The following is a 14,980-nucleotide window of genomic DNA, read 5'->3' as shown; positions in this document are numbered from 1 at the left end:
TGCTCAAAAAGTGGCTCGGGTCCCCTCCCAAATGGGTACATCTGGTGTCCCAGCCTTTCGGACAAAATCCTCAGTCCACGATCGCCCAACTGGTCATCAACGACGAACTAGGAGACCCAGAGTTCAAGGACCTACGAGATACCCTACAGAAATATGCCTCTTTGTTTTCAGACACGCCTGGAAAGACCTCCTTAGCAGAACACAACATAGAGACTCTTCCAGGAAAAATCATCAAAATCAAACCATATCGTATTCCTGAGGCTCGGAGACAAGACATTCGGAAAGAAGTGCAGGATATGCTGAGAATAGGAGTGATCAGGCCTTCCAAAAGCAACTGGTCTAGTCCCATCGTAATGATACCCAAACCAGACGGTACTCGAAGATTCTGTATGGACTGTCGAGCCTTGAACGAAATATCATCCTTTGATGCCTACCTCATACCTCGAATAGATGAACTCATCGAAAAACTGGGAGAGGCCAAATACAATTCCACATTATACCTGACCAAGGGCTATTGGCAGGTGCCCCTGAGGGAGGAAGATCGTAAGAAAACGGCTTTCTCCACAGAAGAAGGACACTACGAATTCACGGTCCTCCCCTTCGGCCTTCATGGGGCCCCCGCTACTTTTCAAAGGCTGATGAACACCGTTTTGCGGGACATGACCGGATACACCTCCGCCTACCTGGACGATATAGTTGTATTTAGTCCGGATTGGGAAACCCATCTGACCCACCTACACCAGGTGTTCTTGGCCTTAGAACAAGCAGGGCTATAAGAAATCACGACTGGTCTACCAAAAGGTCAAATACTTAGGCTATACAAACAGAATACCTAAGCACACCAATATCATTATTTCCAATATAGATAATGTAAGTGTTGCTCCAAACAGTCTGTAAGGTCTCAGTGCCCTATGCAATTCAATCCGAAAAAGTCTCAAGAAGAAATAATTGAGTGATCCAAACAAGTCTTCATGGGTCGAAGTCTGTTTTTAATTTCACAAATCACAAGCAGAAGACAGCAGCCTGGCTGCTGTCTTCTGCTTGTGATTTGTGAAATTAAAAACAGACTTCGACCCATGAAGACTTGTTTGGATCACTCAATTATTTCTCCTTGAGACTTTTTCGGATTGAATTGCATAGGACACAGACCTTACAGACTGTTTGGAGCAACACTTACATTATCTATATTGGAAATAATGATATTGGTGTGCTTAGGTATTCTGTTTGTATATGTTTGACCCAGGGTCTTTTTGATTCTGGGACTTAAGGACACTTTGGTGGGTAGGTGTCATATACCTTACGAGCACCCTAGCCATAGTTGCATTTGCATTACTAATTGATGTTCATATTACAATTGGCACAACTTTTGGGATGTGCGGCTCAATTTAGGCAAACCCATCTAATCTGTTTATAAATACTTAGGCTATGTCCTTGGACACGGGCTCATCGAACCACAAATCGAAAAGATAAGGGCGATAGCTGACACCCCCTTCCCCAGCACCAAGAAAGAAATGAGGGCCTTCCTAGGACTACTAGGGTATTACCGAAGGTTTATTCCCCAGTTTGCACAGGTAGCCGCTCCCTTTACGGACACTCTCAGCCAACAGGTTAAACCCTCAGCACTATCCACCCCCACTCTGAGAATGCAGGAGGCTTTCCATACATTGAAACGCATTATCACCTCCACCCCAGTTTTGTCCTCTCCGGACTTCAAACGTCCTTTCTCTCTGCACACAGACCCCTCTGACTATGGGATAGGGGCGGTGTTGTCAAGTCCTGGACGATGGGCTAGATCACCCCATACTGTATATTAGTCGTAAGCTCTTCCCAAGGGAACTGAAATATATGACAATTGAGAAAGTGTCTGGCCATAAAATGGGCGGTGGAGAAATTGGGTTATTACCTAGAGGGCCGCCCGTTTACCCTATACACAGACCACGCCCCGTTGCTCTGGATGTCTCGGTCCAAATCCAACAACGCAAGGGTCATGAGGTGGTTTCTGGCCCTACAGCCATGTGTTCACTGTACGTCATCGGAAAGGCTCTGAGAATATGGGGGCCGATTATTTGTCACGACATCCACTCCCCGATCGGAAGTGTCCAGGGGGGGTGGTGTGTAACAAGGGGGGGGGGGGCAGGCGACCCAGCGGAAGGAGGACTCGGAACCCCCTCTCGGGGACTTATTCCAAAACCCCCCCTCTTTTCGTTGCAGCATAGCGACTGGACAGGCACAGGATGGCTGGACAACCCACCCAAGGACGAAGGAGAATCCTTTCCCTTTAACTGGGTGGAGGCTAGTGAACGGGCGGGTACCACAGCGGCGAACATCCTTTACAACGCAACTTTTACCACGCAGTGCTATTACAACGCAGGTTTTACAACGAAAACCATTACAACGCATTGCGCTGGGGGGTGCTCTAGGATAGAAAATAGATTTAATTTACTATCCAACACCTTCCCTAGTGTCCACGGGGACTGGAGTTGGAATAGTAAATTAAACTATTCACTATCCAGCACCCCAAAGCGCTATGCGTTGTAATGGTATGCGTTGTAAAAACCGCGTTGTACCAGCATGCGTGGTAAAAGCATGCGTTGTAACGTCATACATTCCCCACAGCAACGTCAAATGCGGAAGCAGAGGCAGAACCGGTGTGCTTGTTCACCGGAGGCGGCGGAGAGAGGAGAACGGAGTTGAGAGAGAAGGCGATCGAGGAAGCAACTGCGGGAGACGGAGGAGAGAGCGGATTAACATCTACCGGCTATTGGAAGGAGAGAAGAGACCCGTTAACGGCGCGGGAGCCAGGAGGCCATCGGCAACACGAGCCGCCCAGCCGCACGCCAGGTGGCTCACAGAGGTACGGGGTCGGATAGCAGGCTGGGTGGGGAGAAAGGGAGGGTCCGTTTCGTGACCTGGTTTCCCTTTTCCCGGTGTTCCCGTTCCTCACTGCACACACCCCCCCCCCTCTCACCACGCAATATCGACAGGAGTGTGCCACTACTGGTGTATCCTCACTCCCTTTTCCTTCACTCACGAGTTGTTTAACAAAAGGACTGACGCTTGTTCTTTCTGTCCTTTATTTCACCCACACCGAGACCGGTAGACGACATCACGGATCCCTCCACGCCCTTTCACAGGAGAAGCCCCGGAGCCCTAAAGAGAGAAGAAGCGGGAGCTAGAAGGAGGAGTCGGACCGGACGCAGACTATCACCTCGGAGGACTCTTACACCCCGGAAATCGTGTACTGATTACTTGTTCTCCAAAATAAACCCCCCAGTTACAAAAACCCGTCTATTGCCAATTTCTACCGCCCGCTCTACAGCACTCTGATCCCTTCGGGCCGAGTTGGTGCTATATAACACTGCAAAGAAATATAATTTTAAATAAGCAGTGTGGTGAGCGGTATGAGGGGGTGGCTTGGTGGGGGTGGCACAGGAATATTAAGTTGCGGCAAAGGTGCAAAAAACAACTGTGTTGGCTGAGGGGTTAGCATGTGGAGATTGTGGTGGCAGAAGCCTAATAAACACAGATACAAAGAGCACGGTAATTGAAACTGCAGCTGTAAGCCTTTCATGAAGCCAGTGCAGGAAGTAAACAGTCCACTGAGCAGCGGTCAGGTGTGGGATAATGGCCAGAGCAGCCTACCTTCAAGATGGAGAACCAGGTTCGAGTATCGAATCAGGCATCCTGTGATTGGTGCAAATCATTTAATCTCCCCATGCCTGAAAATGTATGTGTCCATCTGGAAAGATTAGACGAGAGGAAAGTAGAAGAGAGACTCGGAGAAGGGGAGGGAGTGCGGCAGGGTTCGAAAGGATAGAGAGTTGAGAGGCGAAAGGGGTGACGAGGAGGACTGGGGAGGAGCGCCAGAGGAGTGGGAGAGAAGTACTGGGAAAGGAAAGACAGGTGAGGGAGGAAATGGGCTGAATAGGAGGAAAGGGGAGAAGGCAGACAGGCATAGGAAAGAGGGACGGGTGAGCGGGAGGAGAGTGAGCGGAGGTGAGCCTAAGACACGGGAGAGGAGGGCAGGAATGAGAGTAGAGTGAGGCTGAGAGGAGCTAGTTACACACACAAACATGTAAGCTCGTGGCTTGCTCCTTCTTCCGGTAATCGATTCCGCTCGGGCAGAGCAGAGTCGTGAGGGCGGGTGTGGGGCAGTGTCTTTGGGTGTGGGGCAGCGGTCTCTGTGGTGGGGCGGGGCACAGAACCCGGAAAGGCAGATAAGTGTTTGGGAATGGGGGCACGGACAGTGGAGGAGGGCGAGAGCTGATATGTGAGATAAACAGAGACAAAAAATGCTGGAAAGAGCAGAGACTGAAATATGTGGAAGGGAGGGACTGTGAATGGAGGGGGAGGTAGGCAAATAGAGGGAGGGAAGGACTGGGGCATGAGAAACGAGCGAGGGAGAAGGGTAGGCGGAGAGTGCAGTTTTGCTTGGAACGAGAAAAAGGAAAAAAGCAAACGGAGGGCTGGAAAGGAGATTAGACGAGAGGAAAGTAAAAGAGAGACGCGGAGAAGGGGAGGAAGTGCGTCAGGGTTCGAAAGAAGAGAGAGTTGAGAGGCAAAAGGGGTGACGAGGAGGGCTGGGGAGGAGCGCCAGAGGAGTGGGAGAGAAGTACTGGGAAAGGAAAGACAGGTGAGGAAGGAAATGGGCTGAATAGGAGGAAGGGGGAGAAGGAAGGCAGGCATAGGAAAGAGGGACGAGCGAGAGGGAGGAGAGTTAGCGGAGGTGGGCCTAAGACACGGGAGAGGAGGGCAGGAATAAGAGAAGAGTGAGGCTTAGAGGAGCTAGTTACACACACAAACATGTAAGCTCGTAACTTTCTCCTTCTTCCGGTAATCGATTCCAGTCGGGCAGAGCAGAGCCGTGAGGGCGGGGGTGGGGCGGCGTCTTTGAGTGTGGGGCAGCGGTCTCTGTGGTGGGGCTGGGCACAGAACCCGGAAAGGCAGACAAGTGTTTAGGAATGGAGGCACGGAGAGTGGAGGAGGGCGAGAACTGATATGTGAGAGAAACAGAGACAACAAATGCTGGAAAGAGCAGAGACGGAAATATGTGGAAGGGAGGGACTGTGAATGGGGGGGAGGTAGGCAAATAGAGGGAGAGAAGGACTGGGGCATGAGAAATGAGCGAGGGAGAAGGATAGGTGGAGAGTGCAGTTTAGCTTGGAACGAGAAACAAGTAGGAGGGCCAAGAGCATATGTGGGCGAGTGGGAGGGAACCAGCATATGGGGTGTGACGAGTGGGATAGAAGGAGCTCTGCTGGTGTGCCAGACCGGTGGGAGGGCGGGAGGGCGGGGGAGCAGGGGAGCGAGCGAGAGGGAGGGAAACAGCATATGGTGTGTGTGAGTCAGGCCAAGCGCATGCTGGAGAAGCGTCACAGTTCAACGGATCACATGTATTGGGAGAAATCCGCATGGAATTTGCTTGGTCAGAGAGTTTGTTTCAATTACATTACTCTCGTCTATTTATCCCTGCGGGATAGAATAGGCGAGACCTAAAAAGGAGTAAGTCCAGGACACCACACAGCCAACCACTGGTACTGCAACAACCGCATACAGAAAATAGTGAAGAACACCACTTGAAATAAAACCACAGAGAAAATAATGTTAAATTATTTACAATAATTAAAAATATATAATAATGTAAAAACATCTGAAAATAAGTCTTTTACTTATACCACTAACCTTTTGAATGTATAATTTAATGCATTTTTTAACCTTAATTAAGATTTTTTTAATTTAAACTGTTTTATTCAATATATTTAAGTTAATTAAATGTTTATTTAAAATAAGGTTTATAGTGATGTTGCATTTTTTTATTTTATTTTGTTCTACATTTAGAATAAATATATAAGCAGAGCGGGACGCTGTGGAGAGATCCTGGTGGGTGGCGATTGAAGCCCCCGATTAGCAGTACCTGAGCAGTCTCACTAAGCGCTTATAGCTCTGCCATCTACCCCGCTGCATGGGACGTACCGGGGCCAAAAGTGGGTCTGTCTGTAACTGGAGGAGGCTAGGCTGTCCCACTCCCTTAACACTGAATGCCAGGGGTAAGAGACGCCTTCTTTTTGTGACCTTCACACTATTAGTTTGGTCATGTGCCAGGGATGGGCTGCTCACAGGTTTATCTGCTGCTCACAGGTTTATCTGCTGGACACTGTTGTACAGTAGAGAAGGGCCACTGGTTGGGCGGGTTTATCACCCAAGGACTTCCTCCCTTTGCTCAAAGGATTCTGTACTTTGCTCCCTGCCAGTGGGGTGCAACTAAAAGCAATGGGCAAGCATAAAGCACTGGGCCGTACGACATTAACCCAAAGACAGACGAGCATTGACACCATACTCGAGAGGGCCATAGGGGTGTTATCAAACGAGATAGCTCTAACAGAGCGAAGACTGTCCGTGCAACACAGGAGGGGGCATGGGGCAGTTGCCTCTTGTCCTAATGTACCGAAGGTTGAACACGGTGGGCCTTTGTTGGGTAGACCCTCAAGGAAGGAGGGAGGGGCATCCACAACCACTTTGCAGGAGACGAAGGAGGTTTATACAGGGCCTCGGCTACAGAGACTAACCCCAACATCTATCCGGTCCTCCGAGCCCTATCAAGTGTTAATTTTCCCGTGAACCAGCCACCAAGTGCAAGAGGTTCAGTACCCGAGCGCCTTGAGCTTTGCAGTCTGTGCTACAAGCTATTAATCTGAAACCGAGCAACGGTACAATCTCAATGCTACTGGACACACCACATTTTGAGAAAATTAGTAAACAATTGTCCTCAATCCTCCGAACATTTAGACTCAATCAAAGAGCACCTGGTTGCTATAAAAGTTCAACTTGCAATTTTGACCAGTCCTTTGTATCGGTTTAATCTCGGTGCTGGTGAAGTGGACCGGGCCTGCTGTTGCGGGTCATGTAAGGGCTCAGGGGCAGGGGGATGGACTGTAAATTGGAATGGTTTACTTCCAAGCCATTAAATACAACGGGTGTTCTCCTTTCATTTACACGCAATACCAGGGTTTTAATAATCCACATCTATAAGTTGCCCTCCTCAAGGGAAGTTCTAGAAGAGGAATTATTCAAGTTGCGGGAACGTTTTTTTCAGGAACAATCCTTTGTCCCTATGATAGTTTTAGCACGCGATTTTAACTTACAGCCATACAAGTGCAGTGTTCTATATAGGAAGAAGACCAAACAGATTCATTTTTCTCATTCTCAGCAGGGGGATTCGCTCAATAATTTGGTGCTTGAATACCATTTTGTTGATATAATGTCTAAAATTAGCTATTACTCTCCTGATTTAGTACCCTCATTTAAAGGGAGAGGTTGTAATTCAGTTATTGACTCCATTTTGTTATCAGCCAGAATGTTACCCTGGCTTACTCTCTTTTCTGTGGAGTGGAAAGGCAGCAGCAACCATAATCCATTAGTGGTGCAGTTTTGCTTTGTTGAAGTGGGGGTAGGTCAGCCACCAGCTACGAGGAGCCCTTGCGATTGCAGGACCAAGGTCGTAGGCTTAGATGGCCCAAAATTGTCCCAGATGACCAAGTGTTTTGATTCAGAACAGGTGAGCAGATTTTTGGAACTGTCAATAGATAGACTTGTTGGATCAGACCATTTTAGATTCCTTTTAGAATATTGGCATAGCAGTGCAATCAGCTCTTAAGGTAAAAGCAAGAAGGGGGGGGGGGGGGGGAGAGTTTATCTACGCCATAAGTGGTCAAGAATGAATTGCTCAGTATGAACTTGTCAGAGCTTTGGGACGATCCTGTTCGAGGTTGCCAAAGGATTTCCCGTAAAGCCCTGACCCAAATGTACAAGGACAAGAGCCTGTCATTCATGGTTAATGCTCACAATAGCGGCACTCTGACTGCGCGTTTTATGGAAGCCAAAAATTCTTATGTTTTTGAACCTTTCATGGATTATATCTTCCCTGTACTGGCGAGAAAACTGTTTGTGCAATGGAGGTTTGGCACACTCCCTACTAAAACCTTCACTTCCAAATGGACTAATGGGGGTGACAAACTGTGCCCATGCTGCAATACCCATGAGGAAGATGACCTTCATATAATGTTTGTATGCCCTGCCTACCACAGACCCAGGAAATACTGGATAGCACCGCTTTGCAGGAACCTGGGGTTCAGGAACTACTTACAGGCATACAGGGTTATGAAAACTAGCACTCTGGGACACATTGTGTTTGCCATATCCAAATTTCTAATGGCAGCATGGATAAACAGAAAGAAAATAGCCCCCTGAACCTGGTAATGTCTTGCACTCCCTATTCCTCGCTGGACGAGAAGAGACTCTTTTTTATGTATTTTACATTGTATTTTAAATGTATGTATTCTTTTATTGCATCTTTTATGGTCTATATGGCCGAAATAAAGAATTTTTGGACTTTTTGGACTTGGTTAGATAGGAGCTGCTTATTGGCACATAGGGTGCTGATGAAGGCATTAAAGCAAAAGCCCAAGCATAAGGATTCAATAAACAAGCATTTACAATGCAATGGTTTCGCCTTTGGAAAAGTTTGAGCTATTGGCATTGTAAATGACAAAATTCAGCAGACAGCAATTACTACCACACACACACACCCAGAGCCACACACACCCAGAGTCAGCCACACACACACACACCCAGAGGCAGTCAGCAGGGCCCGGTGCAGCTCTTCCTGGCTATCACCTCCTTTCCCTGCTGGTCTTTCCTCCCCACTGACCTTCTCCTGGTTGGTCACAGCAGCACATATTCTCCAGTGCCAAACGTGGTAAGCTACCGGCAAAGAAGGACCAGTCGCTGACAATAATCTCTTCCAGTTGAGAAGCGAGGACTTCTCAAAGTCCAGGTGAAGCACCAGTTACTGGTGCAAAGACACTGATAACTATCCTACTTTGGGTGTGCAAAAGTTAAAAAATCAACTTCCAATTCTGAGACACAGAGCCCCCATCGCCAGGCAACAGCCAGTAGTATAAGAAAATGAAGTGATTTTACCACACTCTCCAGTAAACTTTTACAGCAGTGAAAAGGAGGAGCTCTTCACACACCCTGATTTAGATCTAAGACAGGAGTCACACCTTAAACGAACTGGAGTACTGTTAAGCGGATGAATGCAAAAACAAAGCAGATCAGAGAAAAAAGTCACTTAGGACAGGACTGCTTTTCCAAGCTTTGAAAGGAACTTCTATTCAAACAGCAAACGTTTTTTAATGTCCTTGCATCTGCACACTGGTATGATTATTGTGAGTGATAGACACACATTCACTCTTGCCCACTTTACTGGACCACAAAAAGTCCACATGGCCTTCACGAAGCATGAAATACCTCATTATTTTCTGGCAGTTACCAAGAATCGCATGCAAGCACAGAGAACATAGTTCATACACTTAATACCATGTCCCTACTCGTACTTTCTAATATTGTGGTGGTAAAATGTTAAATAGGCACAAAAACACAAGAGAACCAGTGAAAATGTTGCTTGGCACTGCTATTGACTCTGTGGTCTAAGTGCCCCCTCCCACCACCCTAATCTTCAGATTTCTCTGTAAGGCCAGCTGGGGTACCATAGCACCGTGCATACAGCCTAAAGAGGTTGAAAATACCCACCTACACAGTTTCCATTACAGATATAAAAATCTTGCCTATGTCCACAGCACCCAGGCAATGATGACTAGCTTCGCTGTGACTGATCCCGAGAGCCTCCTGTGACCTATAGCAGAGTTTCACACAACGCTATGTATCAACGAGTTACTCTATGGGATTCATTAAGGTATTTTATTAAACACCAGCATGTCACTTTTATTGTGATAGAAACAAGAAAGATCACAATTCATTCAGAAAAAAACGTGTTAAAGTTCATGAAACCCACAAAAGTCATTGTGCGTTTTCAGGTCTGAAAGAATGCAAATATAGTGAAAACTATAGTTTTGTTGAGGCAACCAGATTTCACTCTCTTAGGAAGACCAACTTTTTTAGACCCTCGGGGGCACAATTACTAAACGTTCACGTAACACTGGGCAGCAAGCAACGCTGCTGCAATGTGTGAAAGGGAAGAGTAGAAATGACTCATATTTGCAAAAATATGGGGCATTTCTGCACCCTCCTTATGCTGGTGCACTGTGTGCAGCCTAGCACCAACGTCCTTGCACTATAGTGCAACGGTGGCTGTGTTACAGGCAAGATTGTATTAGGCAGCAAGGGACATATCCTCTTTGCGTGCTGCAGCACACGAGGAAATAATGAGCAGCAAAACGTATTTCTCCTTGTTACGCCTCACATAGGATACTGGAGCATTTTGAGACATTACCAGATATACACGTCTTTATAAATCTGAGAATTCCCCAAAAACCATGGCTGGATGGGAACGCCCATGCTCCTCCACCTATGGAAGTTGAAATGCAGAGTAACACAGTGCACGCAGCTGTCTCGCATTACATTTCTTTACAAATCCACGCAAATCACGCCTTGTCAGGCTTTGAAAATACTACTGAAGGCTTTGCCTTGTTTTTGCATCACATTGCATGACGCAAGGACAATGCAAAGGCTGCATAAATATGGGCCTCAGTTTCTCTTTTATTGACTTCCGAGTAGCTAAATTGTCAGACCTGTCATATTGAGGATCACTGGGGGAAAAAATACACCCCGCCTAGCGCACACATGCAAAAAAATAATAATAATAAAAAAGTAATAGGAGTTTTTAGATCCCAGTGCAGACCGCTGTATAGACGCCTGTTTTTGCAGCAGTCTGAATTCTGAGTCATACAGTTTACTGCATCTTGTAAGCACTGTGCGCGGCCGCAGGACCACCCTGACGAAATTTAACAGAGTAACCAAAACGGTATATACTGAGAAATTCGGATTTGGGGCAGTAAGTACCACAACAATTTGGAACATGTGCGCATCATCTGATCGATCGGCTGGATTAAAATCACCTACTCTCGGGGGCACGCGTAATTAAGGCTTAGGAAGGAAAGGTACTCGAATCTTTTAATTTTGCATATTATTGACCTAAAAATGTCCAAGGAAACACCTTTGACACTAAACTTATACATCCACATAAATGCACAATGAATAAATACATCGTCCCTGGGTAAGGAAGGAATAACAGTCACAGAACTGTATTGAAGGGATGCAGACTAGCACTACGAGGCAATACAATACATACACTTCACATCAGTGCCTGAACTGGAAAAATAGAAGTGCAGGTACTCTGTATCAGATTACTCGGTATCAGAGTACCTGCTTGTTACTGAGAAGCGCAGGTACGCTCCAATTCAATTCAAAAAGCTTTTATTCGATTTGTACATACAAATCATACAAGCAAAAAGATACATAATTAGAATATTTAAAATCACCATATGAACACTTATAAGAAAGGGGGTAGGAAGATGTGCAAAGGCTGGAGTGCAACAATTAAAAACTAATCTTGCCATTTTAGGTCAACATACTGTTACAAAAATGCAAGTCATACATGAATAAGCAGACAGGAAATCAGTAGGGTTTACTTAGTAGGCCTTTCCTGGCAGCTGTACATAACAATTTAAATAATCATAATATACTGTGGACATAAACAGATAAAAATAATACCTTAGTTACAAAAATTGATATAAAACTTGGAAACATATATATACAGACAGGAATGTAAAAGGTAATAGCAGCATAATACAATTCCTGGCAGCTGTATAACATAGGTACAGACAGGTAAGTATAAGAAATGTTATAATACAATACTTTTCCTGGCAGCTGTACACTTCAAAATAAAAGTAGCCAGAAAAAAGCAAATCTCCTCATTCTCTAATGAGGATAAAAATATCAGTGCAGTTTCTGTAGTACAAATATTATACTTAATAAAAATCGGTTTAAGGTATTTTAGCCTAAGAGAATGAAAAAATTTACAGAAAAGTAAAAAGTGGCAACTACTCTGGCGAGAAACACTGTCACACGGGCAGGATGTCTCTGAACTGGTTCTTGTGTTTGGAAATGCAACCAGATGGTGGACAATACCCAATCTGACACGTGTTAAAACATACTGATGAGAGGGACGGGTCACGAACACAAGATAGGGTTGGAACCCCGAAGATAAATTCAAATCTTTATAAAATTTCACGGTAATAAGATTACCAGAAATTTTATCTCGCTCTGCCTTTCGAAAGTTTAAAAACGTTGTCTTAATTTCTTTTTTTGAGATAGAAACAACCTCTTCTGGCTCACGGAACACATCGATATTAAAAAGAAGGAGATACCAACGGTGAATGTATCTCAACCACTGTATGCGTAAAGAGTGGTCCAAGCCTATACAGTCAAGAATAATATCCTGAGTAAAACGAGTCTCTGGCTTAGCCCAAATAGAACGCCACAATAAGAGTGGCCGGACTGCTGCTAAGTCAGAAATGAACTCGACCCCGACCTCTTCATGGATCAGTTGAACGGAGGCAGAAGGGGGGACGCATAACAACCTCCTTAGAAACTTATTTTCCTCCTTCTGCAGGGATATACCCTCGCTGTGGCCCCATACACCTGCCCCATACAGTGCAGAGGAGACACAACAAACATTGTATATGTTCATCATGTCTAAAATGCTTCGTGAGCCAAGTTTAGAGGCAAAGCGAAAAATACTGTTAGTAGACCGCAGCATTTTTAGTCTGATAGAATCAAATTCCGAGGTCCAAGACCCGCTATTGTTGTACGTAATTCCTAGATAACAAAAGGACTTAACATGAGTCAACTTTTCCTTATCCAGGAAAAAAGTATGCTTTGACTGTTTAGCTGCCCGACCGCATGACATAACATACGTCTTGGTTTTGTTCACGCGGAGCCGCCTAACTTGAATAAACTGCATAAAATTATCAATTAGGCGCTGGAGGCCAATCTGTGTTCGGGATAAGAGAACAGCGTCATCCGCGTAAAGTAACAGCGGGACAGGTTTACCACCAATCAGGGGGGCGTCTGCTGGGATGTCAACCAAGGAACGGTCGACATCATTAATAAAAAGGGAAAATAAAAGCGGGGCCAAAACACATCCCTGGCGTATGCCCCGAGACACTTTGAAAAACGGGGTGCATTCGCCAAGGGTGCCATAGCGGACCTTACAGGAGAGTTTTTCATAAAGTCTAGCTAAGAAATGAACAATTTCCCTCGGAGCCCCTGCATCAAGCAAAACCTCCCAAAGAATGGCATGGTTGACCAAATCAAAAGCGCTGCTCAAATCAGCAAAACATAAAAAGAGGTTGCCATTTTTGGCCACAGTATATTTATTAATTAAAAGGTCCAAATTTACACATTGATCCAATGTGCCCAAACCTTTCCGAAAGCCATATTGGACTCTGGTTAAAATATTAAAATCAGTTGCCCAATCTTCCAGCCTTTTGAGCAAAATCCTACTCATTACCTTTACAGAGGCGTCCAATAATGAAATTGGCCGGTAGTTAGAGGCCTCTGATTTGTTACCTTTCTTATGTAAAGGGATAATAACCGATTGACCCCAGGTAGACGGGAAATTAGTTTCTGCCGCGCAATTAAATATCCTCGCCAGGATGGGAGCCCACAGAACTGGTTCATCTTTGTATAAATCCAGCGGGACCCCATCAGGGCCAGGTGCCTTGCCTCCTTTGCTAATAGAAATTGCTTCATGGCTTTCTTCTAATGTTATTCCCAGCGGGAGGGGTAGCCAAGGGGTAGACTCAGATGACAATGACTCAGGGGATAAACCTTCTGGATTAAAAATTTTTGAAAAGTGACTGACCCAATCACTGCATGCCACATAAGATGTTAGTTCTGGAACATCTTCTTTATTGAGAAAAGGGCTGTTAATTGTTTCCCAATAAAGTTTGCAGTTTTTGGTCTCGGCTGCTTCCTTCAACTTATCCCACGCCTCAGTCTGTAATACCCTTTTCCTAGTATTAAGTGCTATTTTATATCTAGCCCTGAAATATTGTATATCCTTCTTATCACGTGGTTTGGTACCTAAAGCTTTCTTTAGTTCTCGGAGGGCGACTATACAGGTCTTATCAAACCACCCCTGCTTCGGACCACTATTGGATGACGGGGCCTTAGTAAAAATACCGTCAATAATACTGTTCATGGAGACAAAGTGAGCTAATAAGCAGCCTGAATCACAGTCATTATCTAGACAGGAACTAATTTGGTTCTTACAGCTAGTAAGAACCTCCTTCTGCTTAACCTTAGAATTAAATCCAGTCCATTTAATCCTAAGACCCTTCGGTCTTATAGGTACTAGGTCAGTTGAGCATTTTTCGCCTGAAACTGTCGAGGTACCATGCCCTAGGAGGGTAACACGAATGCTGTTATGGTCACTGAGACTTTCTTCGTTTACATACAAATCAGTAAAGTCTCCACTGCTAGACAGAAGAATATGATCTATAAATGATCCTGCATCTCTGCCTGTAAATGTGGGACATGTTATTGTCTGATTGTTTATGTTACAGTTTAACAGGGTCATATCTAGTGTGACTAGCATGTTATTTAGTGTAGAACCGTAACTGCAATGTTGGAAGTGAGGAGAATCCTCCCTCACTCCCAAACCCCCCCATTGACTACTCATAGCTGCTCCAAAGCCACAGATGTTCCCGTTAGACAAATGGCAGGGCTGCAAGTTAAAATCCCCTGCCCAGACAACCTCGGCCTTTCTTTTCGAAATACCCAAGGCCTTGGCAATTTCCCTTTCTAGAGGCGGTAGAATATCTCCTCTGGTGGCATCAAAGATATTGTTGTAGAAATTTACTACAACTAAATCAATACTCTTCCTGCACTCCACCCTTATGACTTGACTATGGGTCCCAACTGTCGTGCTGCTTTTGACCGTACAATCACACAACTTAGTGGATAAAAGCATCAAAAGGCCCCCCTTAGCCCTGCCCGAGCTAGATTTGGTGGCTTTAAGACAGTAGGATGCGTACCCTTCGATGTTAATGGGGTCCAGACACCACGTTTCCTGCAACAGGATCAGGTCCAATCCCTCCCCCATAAAACTGGTCCA

The 14,980-nt window shown here is 45.5% G+C and overlaps 1 protein-coding gene across 2 annotated transcripts in view; it reads right to left on the bottom strand.

The window, feature by feature from the left end:
• The window catches only part of CCDC61 (coiled-coil domain containing 61), a 597,856-nt gene that overhangs the window by 479,660 nt on the left and 103,216 nt on the right, over positions 1-14,980 (bottom strand). The window lies entirely within an intron of this gene.

This window comes from Lissotriton helveticus, chromosome 9, assembly GCF_964261635.1.
Source record: "Lissotriton helveticus chromosome 9, aLisHel1.1, whole genome shotgun sequence".
Classification (NCBI taxonomy): domain Eukaryota; kingdom Metazoa; phylum Chordata; class Amphibia; order Caudata; family Salamandridae; genus Lissotriton; species Lissotriton helveticus.
This window is presented reverse-complemented; position numbering and strand designations above follow the sequence as displayed.